Genomic DNA, 17,950 nt, shown 5'->3' with positions numbered 1-17,950 from the left:
TGCCTCCAATGAAATAATACCTTTCCTTAAGTAAGGGGACCAAAACTGCTCTCTGTACTCCGAATGTGGCCTCACCAGTACCTTGTACAGTTAGAGCAATATTTCCCCACTCTTATACTCCAACCTCCTTGAAATAAGTGCCAACATTCCATTACCCTTCCTGATTACCTGCTACACCTGTGTGCTAGCTTTGTGTTTCATGCACAAGTGTCCCAAAGTCCCTTTGTATTGCAGTTTTCTGCAGTTTTTCTTCATTCAAAATAATATTCTGTTCTTTTGTTCTCCCTTCCAAAACAAACAACTTCACATTTTTCCAAGTGATATTCCATTTTGCCAACTTTTTGTCCATTTACTTAAGCTATCAGTATGTCTTTGCAAGCAGTTGGTATCCCTCTCGCAATTTGCCTTTTCACCTATCTTTGTGTCATCTGCAAGTTTGGCTACAGTACATTCACTTCCTTCCTCCAAGTCATTAATATATATTGCAAACAGTTGCAGTCCCAGCACTAATCCTTGTGGAACCCCACTGGTTACAGGGCACCAACCTGAAAAATAACTCCTTATCCCAACCCGTTGTCTCCTGCCCATTAGTCAGTTATCTATCCATGCCAATATACTACCTCCAACACCATGGGCTTTAATCTTATGACTTAACCTTTTGTGAGGTACCTTGTCCATCCGCTTCTGAAAGTCCAAATCAACACATCTACTGGTTCCCCTCTATCCACTCTGCTTGAGACTTCCTCTCAAAACTCTAATAAATTAGTCACACATGGTTTCCCTTTCATGAAGCCATGTTGGCTCTGCTTGATTAGTTTATGATTTTCCAAATGTGCTTCTATTACTTCCTCAATTGATTCCAACATTTTTCTAACAGTAGATGTTAGGCCTATAGTTACCCACTTTTCGCACCTCTTCCTCTTTGAATCAGGGTATCACATTGACAATTTTCCAATCCTCCCGTACTTCTCCAGAATCCAAGGATTTTTTGAAAATTGCAACCAGTGCATGCACTATCTCTAGAATGACTTCTTTTAGGGCCATCTTCTTTGATGTCATCAGGGCCAGGGGACCTATCTGCCTTTAGCCCCATTAGTTTGTCTAATACTGCTTCTCTAGTGATGGTGATGGTATTTAATTCCTCCCCCCGTATTATTTAGTATTAATGGGATATTCAAAGTATCTTCCACCATATGAGCTGACCAACCTGTCAGGTCTTCATAAGCTGCCCAGGTGTTTTTTTTATAATGAAGGTTGGGCCACATACTGCAAAAACTTGTTTTTGTATCCAGTTTTAACATGGTGAAGCTTCCCATACTGCTACAGAGAAGAATAAATTTGACACCAAGCCTCTCGAGGAAATATTGGGACAGGTAATCAAAAACCTGATCAAAAATGTAGTTTTAAGGAGGAAAATGAGACAAGGAGGTTTTAGGAAGAGGTTCGAGAGCTTAGGGTCCAAACAAATGGAGGCACTGTTTTGATTGCATATCAAGTGTGGTTAGCTATTGTGATTATTTAAGAAATTGTTATATATATTGTGCTTTATATCTTTGCAGTAATATTGTTAAAAGCCTGGATTGAAGTATATATTTGTGGCAGTAATGTTATTACAAACCCTGGTTTAAAATACACAGGCAGTGGGACTACTAAAGCTGTAATTAAGGTGTCATAAAAATGAAGTCACCATTGCTTCTAACCATTTACTTGACCGAGAGATGGCTAATGGGATATTGTTTTGATTTGCTGGAAATTCCCTGGAAAGTCGATAATTTGAGAGATTATATTTATTCCTAGCTAGGCAAGTGATGGCATATTTTAGTGGGATACAGATGCTGTAATTAATGTGACTTGTTTTGTTAACTTTATTTATAAGTGGCATTTGGACTGTATAGGTTGCTTAATTGGAAGTAGTGGCAGGTGCAAATTGTAATTCAAAGCTTTTTCTTTTATTTCTGAACTGTTTAACTGTCAATTGTAAAGCTATTTATTTGATAATGTGGTTAATTCTGTGTTGAAATCAAAGTTTGTTTTAACATAAAAGATACTTCTTCGTCAGAATCATCACTCTTGTGGTGAAGTATCCTTTTGTCACAGTTTTACAAATTAAAAAATGATTTGGGGTTTTCATCCACCGTCCTAACAAAAGTTGGGATCTGGTCCAGTATCATCATACAATATGCAGATGGGGAGTCCTAACTGACTTGTTACTTGAGCTCATATTAAGAGACACTTATTGACCCTAGTATGAAAGTTGAGTTTTAACACATATACTTGCAATACCAGCGGTCTTATGGTACAATGGTGGTGTCCCTACCTCTGGGCCAGAATCTCTAGGTTCAAGTCCCACTTTGGAACTCGATGTTCAGGAAAGGTATGTTCATAACCTGGTCAAACAGATTGGTTAAAGTATGTTAATCCTTCCAATATGCCTGATAGGCAGTAAAGAATGGGAAGGTTTCCTGGTCAGACATAATGCAGAAGGCAATGGCAAACCACTGACAAGCATATTCCTGGTCACCAATGCCCTCTTTGGTCTTGGTACCTTAAGGAGGAGGAGGATACTTCACTCTATGGATAAACCTAAACTGAGTAAAGATTCTGGGCCGGAGGAAATTATAGAGACTGGGAGGTCTGAGGCCATGGAGGGATTTGAAAACAAAGGCTGCAAATTTTAAATTCAGTGTGTTGCTTGACCGAAAGCCGATGTAGGTCAGTGAGCACAGAGGTGATAGGTGAATGGGACTAGGTTATGAGATGGAGGATGGAAGCTGGGAGGCCAGCCAGAAGAGATTGCCCCGCCAACAGGCGTGGAAGAGTGTTGAGCAGAAAAAAGTTCTCTTCCGTGGTTTGGTCTCTGGCCCTAATCTATACAGGGAAGGTTTTGAGTAACTCTAGCCTGACTCGGGCAGATTATTTCAAAGCTTATTTTATTTACGCTGTAATGATGAACCACTAGGGAAGCGTATCCATCCAGTGTGCAGACTATTCCCTATAGGAGTCTATAGCATATGTCTGCAGATGTCACTGTTACGTCATATACCCATCACTATCTTATTACCATAACCATTCACCCATTATACTACAAGCTTAATCACAAGTGCTGTTGAGTTGGGGACACAACATCTCCTTCCCTGTCCATGAAAACACACTTTTTTAAAATTTGAATCGTCCCTCTTCCGCTGAATTCAAATTTGTTTTTGCAAATGTGGCTTAGAACAGGCCCCTCTTTTATACATGTAAGGAGTCTAATGCCAATTTTAGGTGGCCATCTGAATGCCTGCCAGGCCACCTTTGCCAACATGGCGGTGTCCGAGACACAGGCGAGAATGAGCACAATGTTTTGAGTTTGTGTCCTGCTAAAGCTGTATCTGTAGTAAAACAGTGCAACAAGGCAGTTTACAGATTAAAATGATTGTATTCGAAAGGTGGTAGAGGTGGAAAATTTATCTCAGAATTCTGAATGCTTTTATAAATGGAGGCATTGTGCTCTAAACAGAGGCTATAAATAAAACTGGGAAAAGCTGGATAAACTCCGAAGGTCTGGCAGCATCCTTGGAGACGGGTAACATTTCAACTTGATGATTCTTGTCACTGACTTTCATTCCCCCATCCAAGTATATAGTTAATCACATTTCTGTCTGTCCCTTTTCAGTTTTGTTAAAGCATGATAAAGGCTTGAAGTGTTAACTCTGTTTCTCTCTCCATAGATGCCGCCAGACCTGCTGAGTTCATCTAGAATTTTCTGTTTTTATTGCCGATTTCCAGCACCCGCGATATTTTGCTTTTATTTAGTAAGAAGTCTTACAACACCAGGTTAAAGTCCACCAGGTTTGGTTCAAATTACTAGCTTTCGGAGCACTGCCCCTTCCTCAGGTGAATGAAGAGGTGGGTTCCAGAAACATATATATATATATATATATATATATATATAGACAAAGTCAAAGATGCAAGATAATGCTTTGAATGCGAACATTTGTAGGTAATTAAGTCTTTACAGATGCAGAGAGAGGGGTGACCCCAGGTTAAAGAGGTGTGAATTGTCTTAGCCTCAGTACTCTATACCGACAACTGCCAATCTCCAGATGCAATTCTGCAACTCATCCGCTTCATTCTGGATCACAACGTCTTCACCTTCGACAACAAGTTCTTCATCCAGACACACGGAACAGCCATGGGGACCAAATTCGCACCCCAACACGGCAACATCTTCATGCACAAGTTTGAACAAGACCTACTCACCGCACAGGACCTTCAACCGACGTTATACACCAGATACATCGATGACATTTTTTTCCCTTTGGACCCACGGCGAAGAATCGCTAGAACGACTACACAAATAAGTTCCATCCCACCATCAGACTCACCATGGATTACTCTCCAAAATGGGTTGTATTCTTGGACACACTCATTTCCATCAAAGACGGTCACCTCAGCACTTCGCTTTACCACAGGCCCACGGATAACCTCACGATGCTCCACTTCTCCAGCTTCCACCCTAAATACATTAAAGAAGCCATCCCCTATGGACAAGCCCTCCGTATACACAGGATCTGCTCAGACGAGGAGTGTAACAGACATCTACAGACGCTGAGAGATGCTCTCGTACGAACGGGATATGGCGCTCGACTCATCGATCGACAGTTCCAACGCGCCACAGCAAAAAAAAAAAAAAAAACACCGACCTCCTCCGAAGACAAACTACCCAGCCTTCAGAACAGTGACCACGACACCACACAACGCGGTACATACTCATGAGACTCGGCCAACGTTGTCTACCTTGGATTCATGTCGCATTACATTCACCCCCCACCATCTGGCTTGGGCTTGTGAAATCCTACCAACTGTCCTGGCTTGAGACAATTCACACCTCTTTAACCTGGGGTTACCCCAATCTCTGGATCTGTAAAGATTTAATTACCTGCAAATGCTCACATTCAAAGCATTATCTTGCATCTTTGTCTATATATATGTTTCTGGAACATACCTCTTCATTCACCTGAGGAAGGAGCAGTGCTCCGAAAGCTAGTGATTTGAAACAAATCTGTTGGACCTGGTGTTGTAAGACTTATTACTGTGCTCACCCCAGTCCAATGCTGGAATCTCCACATCATGCTTTTATTTAGGTTATGTTAAACCTTCATAAATTGCTGACTGGGTCTCCACTGGACTATTGTGCCCAATTCTGGGCACCACACATCGGGAAGGATGTCAAACTTTGAAGGGTGCTGCGGAGATTTACAAGAATGATAGTGGGGATGTGGGGAGACTGGAAAAACTGCCATTGTTCACCTTGGAGCAGAGAAGGTTAAGTGGAGATAATCATGAGGGGTCTTGGTAAGAATAAATAAGGAGAAATTGTTTTCACTTACAGAAGGGTCAGTAACCAGAGGATACTGTTAAGAACCCTGCTGATCTTACCTGCAAGAGTGTCTCAAACCCCAAAAGCTAACTTGAAACACTGATTCTTGGTGGTGTATTTTTGATTGGAATAATGTGAGGAACCAGACCAGTCATTGTGTAAACAATTAATAAAGAATATTTCTTAAAGTAAACTAAAAAGAAAAACATGAAAAAGACAAATCTCCACTATGACACTTATGTATGTGAATTAAACACACCATGTTATCTGAAGATACCTCTTGTTCCCAAAATATACCCGTGTTCCCTGAGCTCACTTGAGAAACCTATTTTCCCAAGCAGCATCCAATTTTTGCAACTCTATCGGCCAAATCCAGCTAATAGTTAGCACACTATCGCTTCAGTGACCAAGTCTGTAAAACGTTTCATCTTTAGCAAAGGCACAAAACTGTTTCTTTTGGAGGAGAATGTCTGCAATCTGCTGTGGCTCTAAATGTTAGATGGAACAGGCCTCTGTGGCTCAGTTCACAGATGGAACAACCTGTCTAGTTGTTAGATGGAGAACTAGCCTCCTTCCCCAATGAGGGGGCGAGCAATTGTATTTTTCAATCTCTTTGATATTCCTCTCTGTGGATTCTGCTTGTCTACCTTGCTCAAATTCCTTGTCTTTTGAAGTTACCCTCTGTATAGCACCACTGATCTGTGGTAAACAAGCTATTTTGATATGGCCATTCGTACCTCAATGTCTCAACTTCTGCTAATCTTGTTACTGGGTAAATCACTTCCATTATTCCCCCAGGTGCCTACTAGACTTGTTACTTTTTGTTTTCATTTCGAGTTCATTTTTATTCTCAATAACTTCCCACATTCCTGGCAATATGAGATAATTGACAAAATAATCGAAAGGGGAGAGTGAAAGTTTATTTGCACCATGGGGTGTTGTGTTATTTGCACCATGGGGCATGGGCTGGTTTAGCTCAGTGGGCTAGACAGCTGTGATGCAGAACAAGGCCAGCAGCGCGGGTTCAATTCCCGTACCAGCCGAGAATTCTGAATTCCTCCTCTATGTACCCGAACAGGCGCCGGAATGTGGCTTTTCACAGTAACTTCATTGCAGTATTAATGTAAGCCTACTTGTGACAATAAAGATCATTTATTTATTTATTTTATTTTTGTGATCTGGAATGCTTTGCCTGAAAGGACGGTGGAAGCAGATTCAGTCGTAACTTTAAAAAGGAAATTGGATAAATACTTGACAAAGAGAAATTAGCAGTGCTGTTGGGCAGGGGGTGGGGCTCGGCAGTCGGACCTAGCTATTTCATAGAGCCTGCATGTGCATGCTGGGCTGAATGGCCATCTTATGATTCTGTGACTCTTTGCATTTAATGTGAAAATTGTTGTTTTTTTTTCCCCAAAACGTTCTTCCTGAACAAATGGGAGGTATTTACCAAATGTTACGTTTTAACATTGAGGTGCGTTGCTGGTAGCAGCCTTCACACGTAGCAATTTTCAGACAGAGGAAATATTTGGAAGTTGTATAAAGCCAACGCAGTCCGTCTGACTGGTGCAAGACTACAATTACTTCCTGTTTTACTCCTTAGTCCCAACCAAGCTCCAGTTTAGTCCCATCAGGAACAATGTGAGCATTGAAAGCTCCATCTCGTGAGGGGTAAGTCCCAGAGGAAATCAAGAGCAAGATTTCTTTTTCTCTCTCTCGCTTTCTGTTCCATGATCCGTTTTCCTCTTTTTAAGAATTTTGTTTTGACCGGAGGGGAGCTAGCAAGCTGTATTCAGTTGACGTGGGTCTGTCTGTGTGTGTGTGTGTGCGCGAGTGTGTGTGATGATCCAGACAGCTGTTACTGCTTAAAGATCCTTCATTCGTTGCCAGATGCTTTTTTTTACTAAAATGCCTTTGATATTCAGCGATGCGCTGCCACTGGATTCACTTAGTCAATTTGAAAAGTTTATTTCTTTTTCCATGGGATGCAAGGCAGACTTTTGATTGCTTTTAAAAACAACTTGAATTGAAAGGGATAGATATAATGGCAGAATTAAAAACTGTGAATCTGCCCGGAGGATGGACACGCCATGAGTAAGGTAAACCAAGAGATGCGTTCTATATATTTTTTTTCTTTCAATAGGCAAATGTATTTATGTTGCAGGACTACATTGACCAAGCTTGTCTTGCCACCCCACCCCCCTTAACTCTGTAACCTCCAGCAACATATCCCTGCGAGATCTGTGCTTGTCCAATTCTGACCTCTTGCACGTCCCCAACTTTGATCATTGGCCTTCTGTTGCCTCACCCTCAGCTTTGTAATTCCCCCCCCTGAGCACCTCTGCTTCACTCTCCTCCTTAATCATGCTCCTTAAAACCTACCTCCTTGGCCAAACCTTTGGCCACCTGTCCTGATATCTCCTTGTGTGGCTCAGTGGTAGGTTTTCTTTGATAACGTTCATGTGGGGTAAAGGTGCTATACAAATGCCCGTTGCTGTAGGAAGCTGGAAGGGTAGCTTTGTGAACCAAAATGTGAAGTAATCCAATACCTTACCTTGAATGGTTTCCTTGATAAATATAGTGACAACTCAAAGGTGGCCCTAAAATGTGCAGCTTAGGTGGATTGGCTATGCTAAGTTGTCCCTTAGTATCCAAAAGATTAGGTGGGGTACGGGTATAGGGCAGGGGACTGGGCCTAGGTTAGGGTGCTCTTTTGGAGGATCAGTGCAGACTCAGTGGGCTGAATGGCCTCCTGCACTGTAGGGATTTTATGATAGTATTCTGTAGAGACTCCATACAGAATCCATGGGCTGAATGACCACCTTCTCTGCCGTAATGACTGTCTGTTTGTTGGGGACCAAAATCCAACCAAAACACAAGGAGGAGGAAAATCTAATGGGACAAACAGGTGGATATGTCCAGAATTGTTTTTCTACAAAGCTTGTGATTGTGTCCTATTGTTGAAAGGTGCAGCTTCAGCCAATGTTGTCACTCCCAAGTATGAAAAGATCCGAGAAGACCTTGGATCACCGGCTACAAGAGTTGTTTTGGTTGTAAACAATCTGCACCACATTGCAGTCATCCAACAGGGAGGGGACCCGCTGTTTAAATATAGACTAGCCCTGCCAAAAGCCATTGATAGGGAGACATTGCTATGCTAGAATTGTTGACCAGAGTGCAGTTACAAGAGTGAACGGTAAACTAAGTGAAGCGCATGAAATTCATAAGGGCCTGAACAGGATGAGATGCTGAGAAAATGTTTCTCTCAGCTGGGGACTCAGACCCAGAATAAGCAGTTGGCCTTGGCCTTTTAGTACTGAGATGAAGAGACATTTCTTGACTTGGAGGGTTGTGAAGCTTTGGAATTCTCTATCCCTGAATTGATGCTCAATTATCAAGTACACTTAAGACCGATTTCAACAGATTTTTGGATAATAAGGGAGTTAAGAGAGATTGTGGTGGCCAGGATTGGCCTGTAGTCTCTAGGACTTAAAGATCAATCTCCAGGCCACTGCTGACTGCAACGCTGGAGAAAAATCATCAGGGCAAAAATCGGGCTTTTTTTGTGTCATTTTCTTTGAACATTGCTGACAGTCAAGCATCATCCAATTGGATAATGAGTCTCTTTGCTTTTTAATTGGTGTAGGAAGGCAGTATATCACAGGGCAGGATGTATTGACTGATTAATGGCTGGAGCATGGGGGAAGTCATATGATAACCTCCAGAAATACATTTAATCACAGTTGGCACCCTGTGTGGTGAGGTTAAAAATCAGCCACGATCTTATTAAGTGGAGTAAGTTGATGACACAAATGACATACTCCGCGCCTAATTCTGATGTTCTTTTTAAAAAAATATATATTTATTAAAGTTTTTTAACACAATTTTTCTCCCTTACAAACAATAACCCCCCCCCCCCCCCCCACAAAAAAAACGAGATCGCGCAGAGCACGATATATACATGGCAAAATGATATATTTACACAGCTTTGTACACTGGCCCTCACACGTACTTGCCAGTTTCCCCAACCCTTCATGTTATCTCTTGCTCATCCACCCTCCCAGGCAGTCCCCCCCCCCCCCCCCCCCCAAGGTTGCTGCTGCTGCTGACCGACCTTCCTCTAACGCTCCGCGAGATATTCTAGGAATGGTTGCCACCGCCTGTAGAACTCCTGCGCAGATCCTCTCAAGGCAAACTTAATCCTCTCCAGCTTTATGAACCCAGCCATGTCGTTTATCCAGGCCTCCACGCTAGGGGGCTTCGCCTCCTTCCACATTAGCAAGATCCTTCGCCGGGCTACTAGGGACGCAAAGGCCAGAATGCCGGCCTCTTTCGCCTCCTGCACTCCCGGCTCATCCACTACTCCAAATATTGCTAGCCCCCAGCTTGGCTTGACCCGGACTTTCACCACCTGAGATATTGCTCCCGCCACTCCTCTCCAGAACCCCTCCAGTGCCGGGCATGACCAAAACATATGGACATGGTTCGCCGGGCTCCCTGAGCACCTTCCACATCTGTCCTCTACCCCAAAGAACCTACTCAACCTCTCCCCCGTCAAGTGAGCTCTGTGGACCACCTTAAATTGTATCAGGCTGAGCCTGGCACATGAGGAGGAATTAACCCTACCCAGAGCATCAACCCACAGCCCTTCCTCAATCTCCTCCCCCAGCTCCTCCTCCCATTTACCCTTCAACTCTTCTACTAGCGCTTTCCCCTCTTCTTTCATCTCTTGGTGTATTTCCGACACCTTGCCCTCCCCGACCCATACACCCGAGATCACCCTATCTTGAACTTCTTGTGCCTGGAGCAACGGGAATTCCCTCACCTGTCGCCTCACAAAAGCCCTCACCTGCATATATCTAAAGGCATTTCCCGGGGGTAACTCGAACTTGTCCTCCAGTGCCCCTAGGCTCGCAAACGACCTGTCGATGAACAGGTCCCCCATTCTTCCAATCCCTGCCCGATGCCAGCTCTGGAACCCCCCGTCCATCTTCCCCGGGACAAACCGGTGGTTACCCCTGATTGGGGACCACACCGATGCTCCCATTGCACCCCGATGCCGTCTCCACTGGCCCCAGATCCTTAGCGTTGCCGCCACCACTGGGCTCGTGGTATACTTTGTCGGCGAGAGCGGCAGCGGTGCCGTCACTAACGCCCCCAGGCTCGTTCCTTTACAGGATGCCATCTCCATCCTCTTCCATGCCACCCCCTCTCCCTCCATAACCCACTTGCGGATCACCGCCACATTTGCTGCCCAGTAGTAGCTCCCCAGGTTTGGCAGCGCCAACCCTCCTCGGTCCCTACTGCATTCCAGGAACCCTCTCCTTACTCTCGGGGTCTTATTCGCCCACACAAACCCCATAATACTCCTACCTACTCTCTTAAAAAAGGCCTTAGTGATCACGATGGGAAGGCACTGAAACACGAACAGAAACCTCGGAAGGCCCACCATTTTGACCGATTGCACTCTACCCGCCAGCGAGAGCGGTAGCATGTCCCATCTTTTGAAATCCTCCTCCATTTGCTCCACCAACCTTGTCAGATTCAGTTTATGTAGGGTCTCCCAACTCCTGGCTATCTGGATCCCCAGATACCGAAAGCTCCCCTCCGCCCTCCTCAGCGGTAGGTCCCCTATCCCTCTTTCTTGGTACCCCACCTGTAATACAAAGAGCTCACTCTTCCCTACATTGAGCTTATAGCCCCAAAACTCCCTTAGAGTCTGCATGACCTCCACCATCCCCTCCATTGGATCCACCACATACAGCAACAGGTCATCCGCATATAGCGACTCCCGATGCTCTTCTCCCCCTCGGACCACCCCCCTCCATTTATTAGACTCCCTCAATGACACGGCCAATGGTTTGATCGCCAATGCGAACAACAGGGGACAGGGGGCACCCCTGCCTCGTCCCTCGGTACAGTCGAAAGTACTCCGACCTCTGCCGGTTCGTCACTACACTCTCCATCGGGGCTCTGTAAAGGAGCTTAACCCAACTGATAAACCCTCCCCCGAACCCAAACCTACGCAGCACCTCCCAGAGGTACTCCCATTCTTCTCGGTCAAAGGCCTTCTCAGCGTCCATAGCTGCCACTATCTCCGCCTCTCCCTCCTCCGATGACATCATCATCACGTTTAAGAGCCGCCGCACGTTAGTGTTTAATTGCCTGCCCTTTACTAATCCCGTCTGGTCTTCATGGATCACCCCCGGGACACAGTCCTCAATCCTCGTGGCGAGCACTTTTGCCAGCAACTTTGCATCCACATTGAGGAGTGAGATCGGCCTGTACGATCCACATTGCAGTGGGTCCTTGTCCCGCTTTAGGATCAAAGAAATTGTCGCTTCCGACATTGTCGGGGGCAGGGTCCCCTCCTCTCTTGCCTCATTAAAGGTCCTCACCAGTAGCGGGGCCAACAGGTCTACGTACTTCCTGTAGAACTCCACCGGGAATCCGTCCGGTCCCGGGGCCTTCCCTGCCTGCATACTCCCCAAACCCTTGCTCAGCTCCTCCAACCCAATTGGTGCCCCCAAACCAGCCACCTCTTGCCCCTCCACCCTCGGGAATCTCAGTTGATCTAGGAATCGTCTCATCCCCTCTTCCCCCGCTGGGGGCTGGGATCTGTACAGATCTTCATAAAAGGCCTTAAATACCTTGTTTATTTTCGTCGCACTCCGAACCGTGGCTCCCCTTCCATCTTTGACACCCCCTATTTCCCTCGCTGCCATCCTCTTACGGAGCTGGTGTGCCAGCATCCGACTAGCCTTTTTCCCCATACCTGTAGGTCGCCCCCTGCGCTTTCCTCCACTGTGCCTCCGCCTTCCCTGTGGACAACAGGTCAAACTCCGTCTGGAGCCGTCGTCTTTCCCCAAGTAATCTTTCCTCCGGGGCCTCTGTGTATCTCCTGTCCACTCTCAAAATCACCCCCACTAATCTCTCCCTTTCCATACCCTCTGTCTTCTCCCGGTGAGCCCTAATGGAGATTAGCTCTCCCCTGATCACCGTCTTCAACGCCTCCCATACCACCCCCACCTCCCCGTTGTCGTTGGTCTCCAAGTACCTTTCGATACACCCCCTTACCTTCCCACACACCACCTCGTCCGCCAGCTGTCCCACATCCAGCCGCCACAACGGGCGTTGGTCCCTCTCCTCTCCCAGCTCCAGTTCCACCCAGTGCGGGGCATGGTCCGAAACGGCTATGGACGAATACTCCGTCCCCTCCACCCTCGGGATGAGCGCTCTACCCAGAACAAAGAAATCTATCCGGGAGTAGGCTTTGTGTACATGGGAGAAGAAAGAAAATTCCCTGGCCTGCGGCCTTGCAAACCGCCATGGGCCCACTCCTCCCATCTGATCCATAAACCCCCTAAGTACCTTGGCCGCCGCCGGCCTCTTTCCAGTCCTTGATTTGGAGCGGTCCAGTGCTGGATCCAACACTGTATTGAAGTCCCCTCCCATTATCAGGCCTCCTATCTCCAGGTCCGGAATGCGCCCCAACATGCGCTTCATGAATCCTGCATCATCCCAGTTCGGGGCATATACGTTTACCAACACCACCCACGTCCCTTGCAGCCTACCGCTCACCATTACATATCGCCCTCCGTTGTCCACTACAATAGTCTTGGCCTCAAATGACACCCGCTTTCCCACCAATATTGCCACCCCTCTATTCTTCACGTCCAGTCCCGAGTGGAATACCTGTCCTACCCATCCCTTTCTTAACCTGACCTGGTCCGCCACATTCAAGTGTGACTCTTGGAGCATGACCACTTCTGCCTTCAGTCCCTTTAAGTGCGCGAACACTTGAGCCCTCATCACCGGCCCATCCCCCCCCCCCCCCGGCCGATCTCCTTTTCTGGGCCAGTCCCGTGTCCATGCCTCCCTCACCCACCAGTCCCCCAAACGGGGGACCCCCGTCCCGACCACCTCTTCTGTGTCCCATTCCCTTTCGGCCAGTGCAGCAGCAACCCTCTTTCTTCCCCCCCCCTCGCCTCCCCCCCGCTAGACCCCTGTCTAGCTTTTTTGCTCCCCCATCTCACTCCCGTAAGTCAGCTGACGCCTGCTGACCCCGGCTTCCCCCGCTGTCCCATTGACCTCCCCATCAATATGCATTCCTTCGTTCCCCTTCCCGCCTTTCTTCCCGCGCGCGGGAAAAAACCCCGCGCTTTCCAAAGCCCGCTCCGCCCCCTCTGGCGCAGCTCCTGTCGCGGCCTTGTCTCTCTTCCCCCCAGCCCATGTAACCTTTCCTGTGCGTGATTGACCCCCTATATACAACAACCATCACACATCAAACCTCAAACATCCCCCCCCCCACCCTCACAGACCCTCAGTTAGAGTCCAACTTTTCGGCTTGTACAAAGGTCCACACCTCTTCAGGCGTTTCGAAGTAATAGTGTTGGCCCTTGTATGTGACCCACAGTCTCGCTGGCCGCAGCATTCCGAATTTCACTTCTTTCCGGTACAACGCTGCTTTGGCCCGGTTGAAATCCGCTCTCCGCTTTGTAACCTCCGTGCTCCCGTCCGGGTATATTCGGATCTCTGCATTGTTCCACTTACTGCTCCGCTCCTTCTTGGCCCATCTCTTGGCGGCTCATTTGCCTGGGGCTTCCTCGCCAGCACCCGATGTGCCCCGTCCAGCTCCAGCGGCCTCGAAGGGGCCTTCGTGCCCATCATCGCCTCGAGCATTGTGCTCGCGTATGCCCCGGCATCGGTCCCCTCCACTCCCTCAGGGAGACCCAGGATCCGCAGATTCTTTCTCCTCGACCTGTTCTCCAGGTCTTCGAGTCTTCCCGCCCACCTCTTGTGTAGCGCTCGTTCTGCTCCACTCTCACCGCCAGGCCCACGAGGTCATCCTCGTTCTGACTGACTCTTTTCTGTACCTCCTGGATCTTAACTTCGTGGGCCTTCTGGGTGATCCCGAGTCCTTCAATTGCCGAAAGCATAGGCGCCAACATCTCCTTGCGCATCTCCTCGCGCTGCTCCTCGAAGCAGCGCTTGAGGAACTCCTGCAGCTCCCCTTTGTCCCTGGCCACCGCCATTTTTTGTGTTCTTTCCCTCGCTTCTCCCGTTGCTCGAGTGCCGCTCCTTTGGCCGTTGCACTTCTGGTCCGTTTCATAGAAGTTGGAGGGGGACGTCTCTCTTCCCTTCCCCACGGGTTGCGTCCAAAAAAAAGTTCCGTTGGGGCTCCTCTAGTGAGCCCGAAAGTCTGTGGTAGCGGGAGCTGCCGACTCATGTGGCTTAGCTCCGCATAGCCGCAACCGGATGTCCTGATGTTCTTCTTAAGGACAAAACTGTTTCAACATCTCCACTGATCTCACACAACGTTGCTGTTAAAATATTCCTTCTTAATTCATATAATTAAGAAAAACACACACACACCGCAAGGCCCAGGATTTGCATTGTGCCACCGTTAGTTAGATTCAGGCTGAACGTTTAGCTATAAACATTTTTGTGCCGTAACTTGTTGGGCGTGAGAGCTCATAACGGTACAGCGAAAGGCAACTGAGCATCTGGGACCTCAGTGAATAATGGAACCAACTGTCAATCATGCTAACCAATGAAATGTGAGTATTGAGAAAGAAAATGAGGAATGACATGTCGAAGAAGGTCGCACGTAAGGTAGCTCCTGCTAGAGTCTTTGAATTTTGGTTCTTTTCACCTGGTTCCCAGGGGTAGCTGGTGGACAAATTCGTCCCGTTTGAGAGCCTTTTGTGTGACGGTGTCAAAAGGCGCAAAAAAGAATATTGGAAAGAAAGGTGTGAGCAGTAGCCCTTCTGACGAATTGAGCAAGCTTTGGAGTCTGCTGGGTTGAAGATAGCAAAGGCAAGCTCAGGTGGGATTGCACCTATTACAGTGGTCAAGCTGACAGAGGTAATGGATGTCGAATAAGAAAGGCAATTCGGCAAGCATCGAGAGGCAAGGGAGATGGCCCTCAAAATCGGTGGATGATGCATTAGTCCCAATAAAGGAGGCTTTGGGGAAGGCTTTGATGCGAGAGCATGGTGAGGTGTTGAAGGGTGTGGCGGAGACACTGTCTTGACATAGCGATTAGCTGACCTCGTTGGATGTTGACCTGCGGAGGGTGGGGGACAGGAACAAGGGCCTGCGAGCGAAGGTCGAAGACTTGGAGAATAGGTCAAGGTGGCAGAACGTCAGGATTGTGGGGTTGCCTGAAGGGTGGAGAGTCTGAGGCTGACCGCATATTGCGAGGCAATGTTTATGAAGTTGATGTTGGAGGATACGGTACCCCCCCCCCAAAAAACAATTAATCGGGCTCACCAGTCGCTCCGGGTGAAACCATGGGCAAACAAGCCATCGCTAGCGGCAATAGTGTTTTCAGAGCTATTGAACAAAGCAGAGGTTTCCTGAAGTGGGCTAAGGAGAAGGCAGCAGTATTCAAATATACCAAGATGTCATGGCAGAATTGGCAAGGAGGCGGGTGGCCTTTAATAAGGCGCAGTCAGCGCTTTTTGTGAGTGGTGTGCAGTTTGTTGTGGGGTACCCGGTGAGGCTGAGGGTTGCGCATAGAGGCGGAGGCTTTCATTCAGGCTCAAGGACTTGGACTGAATTGAATGGGTTTGCAGGAGACTTTGCTGATGGTTGGAACGGATTTGCATGGGGATGTTTGTAAAGGTATGTGATTTGTTTTATTTTTTCCCTTTTTCTTTTATATACAGAGTTGTTATAATTGACATGGTTTGTTTGGGGCTTTTTCTTTTGGTTGTGTTTTCTCTTTTAGGTGGGCATTTCTGGTTTAGAGGGAGTATTTGGTTGGGGGGAGGGGTGCGAGGTAGATTCAGGGTTGAGGGAGGGGCTGGGGGAGTTTCGACTCTGTTGTGAGGTGGTATGGAATTTTAGTTTCTTTCTTGGATTGTTTATTTGCGTGATGTGGGCTCCAGTGTGGCGAGGAGGGCTACCTCGCTACCAGGCTGAGATCAGCCGGTGAGTGGGGGGGGGAGTGGCTGCGGTTTGCTGGACCTGTTTAGGCAGGTTCGATGAGCCTAGGTGTGAATAGTTGGGTGGGGGTGGGGGGGACATGGAGGAGAGCGTTGTTGGTTCGAGAGGAAGTATCTGGGGGATTTCTGGGATTGCGGGGGGAAGTCGAATGCTGACGGTGACTGGGGGTTGTTCTTTGTCCCATCAGGAGGGTGGGGCTTGCTGCCATCTTGGGCTGTGGTTTTGGAGTTATGGCAGGCGGAGGGGAAATTCCCTCACGGTAGAAATGGCCCAGTTCGATTGGTTATGTGGAATGTGGGAGGTTTGGAAGACCCAGTGAAGCGAGCTAGTGCTTTCTCTCATTGAAGAGTTTGATAGCCATGTGGTGCTTTTGCAGGAGACCCACCTGGAGGATCAGATTAGGTTGCACACAAAGGTTGGGTGATCCAGGTGTTCCATTCCAGCTTTGACAGGGCCCGGGGGTGGAAAGACTAATTAACAGAAGAGTTGGGTTCCAGATGGGGAAGGTGGTATGTCATAATTACGGGGCACTGGAGGGAAAGTTGGAGGTTTTAGCAAGCATGTACTCTCGATGTAGAGTTCATGAAGAGGGTGCTGGCAGCCATACCAGACATGAACAGGCACGAGCTGATTTTGGGGGGGGATTTGAATTTCACTCTGAACACTAAGTCGGATCGGTCTAAACCAAAGTCGTTGGCCCATTCGGGGGTAACAAAGGTATTGTCAGCGTTCATGAAGGAGATGGATTTAGTGGAACCGTGGCGGTTTTTGCACCCTGGGGGGTTGCTCCTTTTTTTTCCTCCGGTGCACAATGTGTACTCGCGTGTCAACCATTTTGTGATGGGGAGGTCTCTGCTGCTAGGGCTGAGGAAAGCGGAATATTTTCAGATTCTGAATTTCAAACTTCAGATCACGTTCTGCACTTGGAGGGTGTGGTCTTGAAAGGGGGGCCAGCCCCACAGCCAGCGTGGAGCTTGGACGTGGGGCTGTTAGCAGATTTGGGATTTTGTGTGAAGGTGAGTATGTGGAGCTTAACAAGAATGGGGAGGTGTCACCTTCAGTGCTGTGGGAGGCCCTGAAGGTGGTGGTGGATAGGGAGGCAATGGAACAGCGGCAACTGTTGGGGGACGAGATCCTGAAGGTGGACGGAAGGTACTCTGGTGACCCCACCACAAGAGGTTTTAGTTAGTAGGAAGAATTTGCAGTTGCAATTTGATCTATTATCTACTGATCAGGTGGTACACCAGTTCCATGGCTCGAGGGGGGTGGGGTAACATACGGATATGGAGGAAGACCAGTTACCTCCTGGCCGGTCAGTTGTGGCGGCAGGCAGCCTCCTGAGAGATCGTACGGATTTGGGATTCAGGTGGCTGACTTGTGTCGGCCCACGATAAAGTCAAAGGGACATTTGAGGTATTTTACAAGAACCTCTACAGGTCGGAGCTGCTGGGGGAGGTGTTGGATATGCGGGAATCTTTGGATGGGTTGGAGTATCCTAAAGTAGAAGAGGAGGACCGGAACAAGCTTGAGGAGCCATTGCAGGTGGAGGAGGTAGGGATAGCGATTGGACGCATGCATACGGGTAAGGTATTGGGGCCGGATGGGTTCTTGGTGGAATTTTACAAAGGTTTTGCTGTA

At 47.7% G+C, this 17,950-nt stretch overlaps 1 protein-coding gene across 10 annotated transcripts in view; it reads left to right on the top strand.

Annotated features, from left to right (window-relative positions):
- ppfibp2b (PPFIA binding protein 2b) overlaps nucleotides 1–17,950 on the top strand; it is a 347,825-nt gene that overhangs the window by 160,824 nt on the left and 169,051 nt on the right. The window contains exon 1 of one of the 10 annotated variants that reach the window (XM_072466216.1): nucleotides 7,012–7,030. The exons of the other annotated variants lie outside the window; for them this stretch is intronic. The gene's annotated coding sequence lies outside the window, so the exon portion shown is untranslated. Of the gene's footprint in view, nucleotides 1–7,011; nucleotides 7,031–17,950 lie in introns of those variants that run through there. 10 annotated transcript variants of the gene reach the window in all.

The sequence above is a fragment of the Scyliorhinus torazame genome, chromosome 10 (assembly GCF_047496885.1).
Source record: "Scyliorhinus torazame isolate Kashiwa2021f chromosome 10, sScyTor2.1, whole genome shotgun sequence".
Classification (NCBI taxonomy): Eukaryota; Metazoa; Chordata; class Chondrichthyes; order Carcharhiniformes; family Scyliorhinidae; genus Scyliorhinus; species Scyliorhinus torazame.
This window is presented reverse-complemented; position numbering and strand designations above follow the sequence as displayed.